Raw genomic sequence first — 13,531 nt, 5'->3', positions numbered from 1 at the left:
AGTCAGCTTCATTTGATAGCTTACGTAGTACTCTTCCAATGTTGGGAAACTGAAAAGTGTACTACTTGAAATTAAGATTCTATATTCAAACATATTTCATGTATTTGCAACAAAATCTGGAGACTTGTAAACAAAATGACGTCATAACTCGTGCTAAAATTTTTTGAATTTCTAGAGAAATGGGTTTTTGGAACAAATTTAACCGTGATATTCTTATTAATGCCAATAAACTACACATTCTTAACATTAAAATTTTTTCGTGTCATATACACTTTAAACAGGCCCATTATTGGCCGTTAGTCGTTAGTCGCAAAAATCTCTGAACAGACGAAAAATTCCATTTGGGGAAGGGAGGTTGGGGGCTGCGTCTAAATATCTGATGTACTCTAGAAACTCACCTTCTGTCTTAATCGGGTGGTACAATTATTCATCTATAGGATAAAGTGTATTCAGCTCAAATTACTCATTATATTTCGTTTCTTTGACTTACCAAGACGAGAAGAGATTGGGCCAGTGAAAAGGCGCGAGAATGACGTTTGACTATCTGGAGGATGTATCACACTTTTCTCTAGACGATGTATTGCATCATGCATGTCAGTCTTCTGGTCCTCAAGGTTGCATTTGCATGGGGCTGGGTGTAATGCTATACTGACACTACCCTGTAAAATAAAAAATGAATTGTTAAAGAATCCGAAAGCATGTACCTTACTCACGAAGCAGCCACGTTGGTTTGAACTAAACATTTCTCCACACGTAGCCTCGCATTCAAGTGCTCGAGAATAAATTTGTGCGGGTTAAACAAAGGTTTTTATTCCCATGAACAAAGTGTGACGGCCTCATGCGCCAACTGGCGTGACGCGGGATGATAATATCATGTAATATATAAATTTAGGCACAGCCTAAAAGCGGAGCTCCTCATTGGCACAGGGAGCCCAATTTAGATGAAACTGAAATGTGAAAACATAATCGGGGAAAAGAATCTTCAATAATCAATTTTTCATTCGAGATGAAGATAATGTTTCACAAATGAAAACCATGAAGGGAAGAAATCAAATTGAAATGCACTACATCATTTCTTTTGCACGAGTTTTTGTTTTCGACCTTACTACTCTCACATTTAGGAATTTTGTCACATATACACATAACCCACCATTTAAAAGATATTAAAATAAGGGACCATTTATTATTTATGCCAGGAGGTGGGCTGGTTAGAATTAGGGGGGTCACCATAAATTCAAGACCCTCAAGTGGGGGGGGGGGGGGGCACCAGAAAATATGGAAGCAAATGTGAGGGGTCATCTACTTTTTGTTTTTTTTTTTGTTGTGAGCATCGGTGATCATACTAAATCAGTTTTACAGTTCGGTGAATGTCACCAAGCTAACAAATACAAGCTCAATCCTAGTAATAAGCAAGTATAGTCCTATTTCTTTAAAAAGATGTTGTTGTCATGACATAATGTTGATGAAAACAGTGTATTTTAGATATCATTTAGCCTTTTGTTTTCTAATAACTCTCAAATGATAGATGAGCAATCAAACACACCTCACCTTTGTGGCAATTCAGTTGAAGTACCATTCAAGTGCAAAATATTAACTGACATTTGCACACAGATTTCTTTTGATATAAAGAACCCTTAATAAATAAAAACATATGAAAACAATTATAGCAAGAGATAGCCGTCCTTCTATATTTTCATTAAGTTGTGGTGAACGATATCAATGCATTTCATAGAAATTATAAGTCAAAAATATATTATAGAAAGGAGTTTACATCTTAAATTCGACTCTGCAGTCTATAAACTCCTTTAAATGAAAATTGTTATGTTTTGATTGTTTAGATATTTGAGATATGTGAACCCCAAAAAATGTTGTTTACAGTAAGCTTGCATTAAACCCATATCTTATAAATCGTTATAATTCATTTTAAATATTTTGTACCAGCGAATTTTTGTTGTTATAGTCTTTTTTAAAACTTTAGCTGGTTCACTGAAGCGTGTAGCCATGTGAGCACATCATTAACATGCTATTTTACTCACCAGCTCATTTGCATGCTAAACATTGCTTATGTGATATCGCTCTAATGTATATGATGCGTAAAGAAAACAATTGAGAGAAATCAAATAGAAAGACAAAGGTTTAAGTGCTTAACTTGTTTTCTTTACACATCATATACATTGTAATCACTACATACATATTCATATATATATTTTTTTGCTATATAACTAGTTAGCTTTGTGATCTATATTATCTACTGCTGATGATGGCAGCTGGACTACTGAAACATGTCTAGCATTAAAGGACTCATTATATATCGAAAAATTAGAATCATTAAATCTTTTTTTAATAAGAATAAAGGGAAAGAATTCTATACTAGATCTGTCGTTGTTTCTTTTCATATTTAATGAAAACCAACATAATAAATTATAAATGTTTGAAAAGTCGACCAAAATGCATTAACAATCATTAAGGGAAGCCATTCAAATGTTAACCAATTAAAAATCGGTATGTTGCGGCAACATCGCAGTAACATTAACATTGCCTATTTTGGAAATTTTAAAAAATGAGTATTTTTAGGTATTAATTATGCAAATCCAAGCATCATGTTCCATTTTCTGAAGTCAATCATAAGCAACATTCCCCAGAATCTTCAGAAATTTGTTTATAACTTGTTCAACTGCTTTTCCATTTCATTAGGCCATTATATGATAGCCATCATATGAAAAACTTGAAAGATCTTCAATACATGGTTTCAGAGATGTTCAACCTGGCATGGGAGTAATGAATCTCTTCAGCAATTAAGCTTATGATATTTTCCGCTGACTCACTGCAGTGTCACGTTCTCTGTGCCTCTGCGTGTTTAATTTTACTTTGTCAAATTATCGGTTCACCCAGTGCCATAAGGCGATGAATCATGTACCAAAAGACCTCCCGAAGTATATCGATGTCGGTTTCTCCAGTAGATGCAAAGAATAACTCCACCGATGCCAAGTACAGCAAAAACAACAACGAGAACAACCACCACAATAATCCAAGTAGGCCATTTTGGACTAGGGCACTCTTCAGATGTATACTGACAAATATGATCATCACAACAAACCATATCTTGTGCAGATCCACAGTCTGATGAAAGTGTACAATATTCGCCATAACAACTTATTTTACAGACGCCTTCAACTTCGTATTTCTTATTCATACAACATGATTGTGTGATGTTGTCCTTCTTTGGGCAGTCGTTGTCAGTTAGACACGATTTGTCCGCTCCATAGCTCGCCTCCAACATGGATAACAACAGAAAAAGGAATAAAGGATTACAGTTCATTGTCGTTGGTGAGCTTTACGTTGAATTGTGCCTCTAAATTCACGTCCACAGTGATTGCTATTCTCTTGGTCGAATGTGAAACGTGTTTCTTCTACGCGTGACGTCATGCCTTAATTAAGGTCAACTCGTGGCTTTTGATGACAAAGCCCCAGTTAGTGGGGGACCCCTAATATGTGAAATGGGCAAGACGCGAAAAACATAAACGGAGGTCCCCCCTCTTAAACATTGAAGTCCCCCCTTCCTGTAAGTTCATTTCATTTCATTTAAAAATGCTGTCAAAAGCTTAATTTTTTTTTGTCAAACCGAAATTAATGCACATTTTAAATATAATGTGTTCACTTTAGTGTAGAGTGTGTTCATTCTGGGATAAGTTTTAACTCAGTATAAATTCGACTGAGAGAAATTGTCTAATTACAATGGGTGTTTGCGGCTTATTCCACTATTTACTTTACCATATGGGTCGTTTGGCTTCAGTTTCAGGGTTTATTTTAGCGTTCGCTTATAGAAACATGTCACAATGTACTCCTCCTATTTATTAACACTATTATCTAAATTATAATCGCATACAGATTGTTGAAAATTTAAAAGTTACTACATTATATTAAACCTATCAAAAATTAATCTATTTTGTACTAGAGTTCATATATCTGGTTAATCTTGTCCGAGTCTCGGAACATGATAAGTGCTCCAAACGAGGGAATTCATGCACTTCCACGTGGTTTCATTTCTTTAAAAGCATCCTGTAGATTCTGGTACAATTTGGTAGGCACCTTTCCATCAGGTTGCAGTTTCTTGGCCTGATCCAAGGCATCTGCCCAGTCTTTTTTAGCACGACTGAGTTCATCCAGTACCCAGCTGCCATCATCAGGATTTACATCTTGCAAGGCGGTGATAAGCTCTTGTAGATCGGCATCCAGCGCCCCCCATGCAGCTTGAAGACTTGAGGCTGCTGTAATGGCACTTTGTAAAGCTTTGACGAAGTTACCAATTTGACCTTTGGTTGTCTTGAGGCCAACCAGTTCAATTTTGATTCCTTTTAGTTTTTCACGTGTAGACTTCTGTTTTTCGATCTGTTGGCTGTAGTCTTGAGATCCAAAGGTCTCCATAACTGTACCGGCAGATACCACTAGCACCCCTCCACCTATAAGAGCGGTTGACATACCTCCAGAAGGGATTTCAGAGATAGCACCGAACACGATCATTGCCACTCCTGCAACGATAGTAACTGCCCCTCCAGCCATCAGGCCGATGTCCTTGTCCATAGCGTCGCTAATTGCATCAAGCTGCTTACTCAGAGACTTAATCTCACCACTGTCCCCCTCGATCTTGACCGCTGCCGTGTTCACATCTGATTCGAAGTTCCCAAAATCAGTGTTGAGGTTGGTGTGAAAGGAGGACAAATCTTTGACAACCTGAGCCACGTTGGCATCCTTCTTCTTGATAGTATTTTGTAGCAACTTTAGTCCTTCCACGAACTTTTTCCTCGACTCAGGGTTGTTCAGGTCCTTGGCGTACTTGACCAAGTCTTCGTAGAAAGCTTCAAACTTGTTGGCATAGTCGATAATATCAGCATCAGTTTTTGCCATCAGTGGAAGAATCGTAGCGTTCCAGTTATTTCCATGAGAGCGAGCAGTTTGCTGGTGTGCTGGGAGATTAGGGAGGGCAACGAGCTTTAAATCCGGTTGCTGCAGGATCATTTGTACATAGGTTTGAATAACAGTGGACGCTTTGGTAACATCAAGTTGTTTGTTCTTCAGCTGTGCATTTGACAGGGCTCCTTTTTTCTTTGAACTCATCTTCGAATCGGGACAATCTTGTAGAGTTAAATGCGAAAATATGTAACACTGCTGAAAATTTCACCTACTGTGCCGACTTCGAAATCTAGTGTCACGTTTTATAATGTGGGTGTAAAACTTGTTCGATCATGACCTATCAAAGGGTTGAGGTGACCACTCGAGTGTGTCTTGCCTACGCACGTTTCAGCTTCTTGAATTTCAAATTGAGTGCAAAGAATCGAAGTGGATTACCGATTTGAATAGGGTTGATTACGAGTATGGAGCATAAAACTATGAATATATCATTAAATTGTTGGAATTGGGAGAAATCAAATAAATCAAATAAATCAAATCAAATAAAAATCAACACTTTCTTCGATTGTGAATTAGGAAAAATCGCCACCAAGAAAACAAAATAATGCGTGACTCTGTCCTAGCTTCCTTTGATAGCTCTTTTTTCTTTGTACAAAGGAGAGAGACAACGGCACCAACGGTTTCGCTTGATCGGAAATGTATGCCTTTTCGATCTCGAGAAAAAAAGGAAGCCAAAACGCATCGAAAAGCATGCTTTCAAACGTGTGGACGTGGCCTCTAGCAGATAAAAAACACGTACACTTGGCCACCAAATGTTGTCAATCGCTTCCAAACTTCAAAGATACCGCGCAAACAATTAATCCGTGAAACACTAATTACTAAATAGTTCGAAATAGTTCACTCCGATGAAGGACTAACGTCCGAAACGTCAGTTTCATTTTTACATACCATACGGTGTTACAAATTATCTATCTATCAACTGTAGTTCGAAATAGTGCTAATTAAGCAATAGAAAACAATGGAGTTTGCATGAAATTGTGCTATTTAGTATTACTAAAGTTCACGGTTATATTGTTTGCACTCTACCGTGGAGTTGCTATTTGGAGCCCTACTGTTATTTGTCAAGCGCGAAATTCCTTATTTTGTGACAATTGACTTTCACTGCAAGTCATCATCCGGCTATTTTTCATTGTAGCTAATTGATTTGATTGAAGTGTGTGGTTATAGAAATATTGTATCAAGTGCGAACGCAACGAGCCAAACGAAAAATTCGAGGATACGAAATTTCCCAAGTTGTTTAGTACAAGAAACAAACCAATTTTTGGCTCTAGTGCGAATATGGTGATAAAATAAATATTCTGGCACCAGCAAATTACACGCGTGGCCTTGCAAACGAAAAATTTGCATTCATTTTCGTTGAAATTACAAGACATAATTTATAAAATATCAAAGTTTCAATTTATTTATTTATTTATTTATTTATTTTGATAGTTTTGCCTGGAACCTAAGTTAGACATATTCACATGTAAGTATATCTCAATAGTTGTTATCAATGGTCCATAATCACTATTAATATTATGAGAAAACGACATAGGCGGTGTTCTTAGCACTTATTTAACGTGAATCTCGTCCATGATATTTTTCACTGATTTGACTGGCACAACCCCGGTTGGTATCATCTTCCTTGCCAAACTCAATGCTTCTTCCCAGTCGCTTCTTGCAATATTCAACATGTTGGTTAACCCTAACGAGCCAGGGTTGTTGTCAAGGTCACTGATCACCTTTGCCAAGTCATCAGACATTACGGACCACTCCTTCTCAAGTACACCAACTGATTTCACTGCTGTTTCTATCTGACTTACAAAGCCATCCAGAAGACCCTTGACGTGTTTCAGTATCCCAATGGCTTGCTTATCGGTGCTGAGTTCTTCATGGAGACTTTTCTTCTTCTCGACTGCGAGACCGTACTCAACACCACCAGCTATCTCCGCAGTGATTCCCGTCCCAAGCATCCCGATGCCAGCTAGGATTAAACCAGTTGAAAGTCCATCTGTTTCAATCTCTGCAAGTGAACCGACCAATATTAACACTATACCTCCAACCGTTCCCACTGCACCGCCTGCCATAGTTCCAATCATGGCGTTCATCTTAGAATTAGTGGAATCAATCTCGTCACTGATCTTTTGGAGTTTGCCATCATCTCCTTCGAGTATTTTTGCTGCTATTGTTACTTCTCTTGAGAAGTTTTCGTGATCTGCCGTTAGATTCTTTTTGAAGTCTTCAAGTTGGAGATTCAGATACCTCACAGTCTCTTCTTTACGATTCACGTTGCTCCTCAGGAGGCCAAGTCCTTCCTTGAAAGACTTAAGTCCATCTTTCTTTCCAGCATCGATCTGTTCTGCAAGTTTGTACAAAGTGTCGTAGAAAGATGTAAAATGATGGGCAAAGTCGATGATGTCGGCGTTAGTCTTAATGATGGCTGGCAAAACTTGAGAAGTCCAATTTTCGGCATGGTTTCTGGCCGTCGCTTGATATTTTGGCAAGTCAGGCAACTCCTTGAGTTTGATGTCCGCTTGTCGTTGTATTGCTGCTGTATACGTCTGGACCGCTGCAGAAGCGTCGAAGAGTTCCTTTGAGGCACTTGATATTTTGGAGTTTGACAAAGACATGATTGCACCGCTTTTGATTCAGCGTAAAACTGCAGTTCTGCTGATGATTGTTTAGTAAGATTTCACTTTTGCATAAGTGACGTCACATCCTATTGTTGAGTAGTATCATCAGTTCGAGTCACGTCTACGTGATCATCTTTGATTACTCATGCGTTAGTACTGAGTAAACGAGGTTTTGGTGTAATTTTCTTTGCCCTAGATCTATTTATATAAGTGTTCTATAGCTTTTGTTTCACTCGTTTTCGTCATTGTTAGCCTAGTCCTTTAGGAGTTTTTGTATGCTTTATCAACGCCTTCATACACAAATGTAAGTTATTCGTTTCCCTTACTTCTTATCGTTTTTGCAGTTTAACGTTTTGTAGTTTTTCCTATTTGTTATATCATATTTACTAAGTTATTTATCTATTTGTAGTCTTTACCGTACGCTATGCGTATGAGTTTAGAATAAAACAATCAAGTAAAAATATATTTTTTATATTGATGTGTGTGGTTGTCGAAATAGTAAAAACTTTCGAGTCGACAACCACCATTTTAAATCTGTCAATCATTCGTATGTCAATAAAATGATAGTAGGATCAAGTTGAACGGCTAGTGTCACGTAATGGAAGTTAAGATTTATTATGAATTCATTTATCGTTATGAACTGATATAAAGTTGATTGCTCTTTTAGTCAACTAGCTTGGGATTAAGTGAAGGGTAGTTAATTTTCAAAGGCTTTTCCTGACAATAATAAAAATGTTCTTATTATATAGAGCGTTTTCACTCACGTGAGAAAGCAGCCATAAAAAATAGAAATTTTCTGCACAGTATTTGCATAAAAATAGAGTTCAATTCCCGGAGGATAGAAAACGTATTGTTTTGGTACCCCATAATGGCCGCTATGACGTCAAGTAAAAACGCTCTATACTGCAATTTGGTAAAAAGTGGTCACATTGCATGAGTGTGACTGCCATTCACGATCACTTTTGGAAAAATTTTGGTTTCATTTTTTTCAAGAGCATCATTCCAGTCTTCCAAGCAGTTTTCTGTACTTCCAGTCAAGATATTTGACTCAAAGCAACTGACTTGCACGCATTAGTTATTTTGGAAAAGCTTAGGTTTCAATTGTTCAGCTTTCTCTAAAGCAACACTCCAGTCTTTTTTGGCAGTTTCCAGTAAGGGTTCCAGATAGTCTACAGCACTGGTGTTAGAAAGGTCCTTAAGCTCCTCCATAACTTCTCCAAAATCACTTGTCAGTGATGCCCACGCTTGTTCTAGTACTAATGCAGCTTGGGAGACGGGATCTTTGGACTTGACGAATCCATCGATGTGGTGTTTAGCGGCATTTAAGGCCACTAGTTCTTGTCTTTTGATTGCCATCTGCTTCTGTACATCGCCTTTGGCATCTTCCTGCTTTTTCAAATCAATACCTCCGCCAATTGCTAGCCAAAAGCAAATAATTCCTCCTGCAATTAAGCCCCTGTCGCGGTCGATAGCTTTATTGATGGCATCTAGTTGATCTTGCATTGCTTTTAATTCTCCAGTTTCCCCAATGATCTTGATCTTGGCTTCATCTGAATCTCCCTGGAAGTTTCTCATATCTTGATTCAGCAAAGACCCAAACTGACCCAATTTGGCTGTAACTTCTTTACTGTGGCTGACGACCACAGAGGAAAGAGTGTGCTTGAGGAAATCGATATTTTGAATAAATTCAGTCTTGGCATTTCCATCTCCTTTCTTTAATTTCTGTATCAACTTCTTAAGCGTATCATACTTTCCCAGAAAAGCCTTAGAAAACTGAATTGTGTCAGTAATACTCTGCTGTATTTCGGGTTTGACTTGTGTTTGCCAAAGGTGGGCGTGTTTCCTCGCTAAATCTTGGTGAGCAGGAAGGTTTTCTAGCTCTTTAACTTTGATGTCTGGCTGTACCAAAATGGAATGCACATAGGAGTCAACGACTTTGGTGGCATCTACAACTCCACTGAGCTGATTAGGAAGCTGACAATTCGATAGTTTTCCTTTTACTGTTGGCATTCTTTACACTGCCTCGTGTTGTCGCTAGTGAGACTATCGTGAAGCAGTCAATGGAAGAATCAAGTTTGAAAGAATCAAGTGAGTCGGGCGTTCCTCATCAGTAAGCACCAAGCAACGAATGGCGTGACGTCTTTCCCTTCTTTGACAGCTGTCTGTCAACTCCTTTGACATACACTTTTTCCGTGATATTCAATTTTACCCTTGATATACAAATTCACCCTTGATATACAATTTTACTCTTGAATACAAAAACAACTAAAATCAAGGAAAAAATTTAAAAGAAAGACGATTTCAAGCGCGCGCTGGCTCTGTGCGCGAGCGATTCGTCATGCTATGTGGCTGTCCTCTTATAAGGTGCTGACACACGGTGCAACAAATTTGAACCGGGGTGACACACGTTGCAACAAAATCACGCAAAATCGCAATTGCAAGAGTAGAGCTCGATTTAACTTCAGATTCGTTGAATGTTGCGTACAACAATTTTCAGGGGTAGACACGCGCTGCAACAGTCCTGTTGTGTGCAATGTTGACCTTAAGCTTTATTGATCATAGCTGTCAGCCAATCAATTTGAGAGAATACGATCTGTTAATGTAAAAATACCATCTGTGAACTCAAGTGCAGATCAAGTTGCGTTGGAGGATTTAATGAACTTCCCGTGTACTTAAGTTCAGGGGGAGGGATGAAAGAAAGGTAGAGGGATCTACCGACCGCAGCCGGGCTGTTAGTGTTCCGGAATAGTGTGTTACTTATGATAACACTTATGGAAACAAAAGTGAAAGTTTTGCTACCTTTGTGCCACGTTTCAAACGGCAACACTTAGTGCGGAACAGTATAGAGTTGTGTCATCCAAATATGTATGTGTATTGCATGACATCATTAGAAAAAGGTGTCATTTACATAAATAAGGAAAAGTAATGGACCTTAACATGATCCTTGACGTACCCCATTGCGCATAGGTAAGGTATCATTCTGCATGTTTGTTTCTGCATGGCATGTTTGTGTAAATTAAATGAATTTAATGCGAATACTAATAAAACAAGGCCCCGTCCACACTATGCCGGGTAAATATTAATCCGCAACTTTCACACCGAAACCGAAAAAAAAGTTTTCCGTCCACACATGAAAACGGAGAAAATGTTTCGCGTCCACACTAATACGATCTTAGCCGCATAAATCATCAAAAAATGTGCCTCGTCTTGTTTAGGGATCATATCAAGCCTATAGACGCCCGAAAAATTCATAAACACAGTCGAATTAAAGAGAACCTTACATAAAAAGGCAATGCGATAAACCTCTCGTGGCTAGATATCAAAGTTTAGCGATTACCGTAGCGTTTACAAAGATGCAGCCACTCTTTTGTTACAAGTACTGAACAAAATGACTTCTAAGCATAAGAAAGTAAGGGACTGGTCATAAAATATACGGGGTGGGGGTGGGGGTGGGGGCAAAATCAGGAGGTGGGTCACATAATTTTGGGCTCCTTCAAAGGGGTGGGCTGTTGATAAAATTTGACAACTAAAAAGGGTGGGCCATTACAAAATAGAGTATTATAATTGTCATCATCAGAATTTCTCAAGGAAATTTGCAGTTGAAGAGGATCTGGTTAGGAAGTATGTAGAACATCTGCAGTACCTTCGAATAAAATAAAAAATTAAAAGGGCAAATGAAAAGAAAAAAAAAAAGGAAGCAGAGAAACTTAAAGCATACGAAGACTATGACTGGAAAGAACTACAAGAAAGCGGAATGCTTAGGAAGCAGCGAGGGCACTGAACATGATGATAATTCATTTGGACACTGATGAGGATACTGAAAATTTGGATAGCGACATAGAAACTGACATTGTTACTCATGAAATAGGAATTACTGATAGTGAGGAAGACGATGACAGAGAGAACGAAGAAGCCGAAACAGTCAAAGTGTGCAACCAAGAAAATCCTTTTGGGATTTAGAATGAATAGAGGTAAATCTGATCAGTGGATCCTTTTTTCAGGGGTGGGTCTTCTGCAATTTTGCTTCTAAACTGGGGTTGGGTCATCACGTTTTTAGCATCATTTTATAATGGGCCAGAATAAAAAAAACACTGATTCTATTCTGATTTTGCCGATTGAAAAATGATTGTTCAATTCATTTCACTTCACTATTTCTAACTGACCTCAGTGATGATGTTGTCGATAATGACAACGAAATCGTGGTCTTGTTTAACTAGTATTCGTATTAAATAAAAAATACTTGGCAAAAAAAAAAAAAATGCCTGACGATACTGAACTAAGCATACCTCATTAGCTTCTCTGGTTCGATCAACCAACATGGCGGCTGTTTCATTGTTATTCATATCTCAAGGGATTTTGAGTCACATGGTTGCACACACTGTATTGTGTGTCAGTGTTGGTATGGATCCCTTGCATGTGACGTCAAAGCAGCTCGTTATGGGGGACAAAAAAAAAAAAAGAATTCCAATCTCTTGAGAATTGGAACCTATTGTTTTGTGCCACAGATTGAGCTGCAGTCTAAAGTGCTGCAAGGGGTCTATATCTTTCAGGGTGTACATGGGTACGCTTCTTTTGCGATATGGGTGCGAGCAAAAGTATAATGTGTTTTATATATACAAAATTCACGATGAATATTGATTGAACGATTGAATGACACAATGGTCTGAGTAACATAAAGCAATTTTGTCTAGTATGTTTTGTACATGTTGTAAAGATAAACGTTTTCTCGTGGACCTTATTACTGGGCAAAACTTCTTCAATTAGACAGAGAAATACTGATTCCAATTTGTATGACGTAAAAAAAGTTCAACCAATGAAAATACATACATACATACATACATACTTTATTCGTCCTCTATAAGGCTTTTCAGAATAAAGGGCCTAATTAATTACAATTAAAATAATACTATATATAATTATATAAGAAGCAAAAAGAAAAGATCAAAGAATAAAGTAAATAAATAAATAGATAAATAAATTGTACATTTAAATTACATTAAGGTTTTAGAAAATCTGAAATAAGATGTTGTTTTAATGTCCGTTTAAAGTCTTTCATGGTTGAGCTCAACTTAAGGGCAGAGTCTAGTGAATTCCACAATTTGACAGTTCTATAGTAAAATGATCTTTGTCCACAAACATAAACACGCCCAATAATAAATTCCACATATGGACGTAAGAAAATTTCTCCTTCCTATCTTTTTGGAAAGCTCTACTATTTACTCTACGAAAACAGTTATGTCAGCATGATGGAAAGCAAGGACAAGCAAAGCCTTTGACGCAAGGTTCGTGCCGTCTACATGCATGCCTTAGCTAGGATAAATTAGTATCTAATAGGAATTAACAGATCAAAAACAGTTTTCCGTGTTTGATACTCGTAGCGGAGTGGTTTCCAGCTTCTCGAGTGTTATCCCAACATCCCAAGTGTTTTGATCAGAGTATCAAACACAGAAAACTGTTTTTGATTTGTTTTATAAAATAACAAACACGCGAAAAGATCGAAAAAAAGCAAAGTCTATGTAAATTCTCCCTACGTGCAGTCTTATTCAAACTGACCAATGAGCTTGCGCGATAGATTAAAAATGACGATAGCGTGTTTTGATACTCTCATCAAACATGGTTTTCGACCAATCATAGCGCGCGTAGTATCCCAATTATTTTATAAATCTCAATCAAAAGAAAGAAGCGCTCCTCTCAAACTTTGGCATGATCGAAAATAAGTACAAATATAACTATAATGCAAGGTTCTTGCGGTCTACACGCAGGCATGCACACATCTTTCAGGTCCAAAGTCGGATCTTATAAGGGGCCCTTACACCGTCTTTACACATGTATTGCACAGTTAGCAAAAATATCTTCGAGGTATCTGCTGGTGCGTTAGTGGTGGAGAACAAATTAACAACTTAAGAGCCAGTTTATCTTAATGCAGGCCTAATGCATGACTAATACTCCAT

The sequence above is a fragment of the Actinia tenebrosa genome, unplaced genomic scaffold (genome assembly GCF_029948245.1).
Source record: "Actinia tenebrosa isolate PJP-AT-01 unplaced genomic scaffold, QUT_ActTen_1.0 PGA_scaffold2__45_contigs__length_23673736, whole genome shotgun sequence".
NCBI lineage: Eukaryota > Metazoa > Cnidaria > Anthozoa > Actiniaria > Actiniidae > Actinia > Actinia tenebrosa.
Note: the sequence above shows the minus strand (reverse complement) of the source record.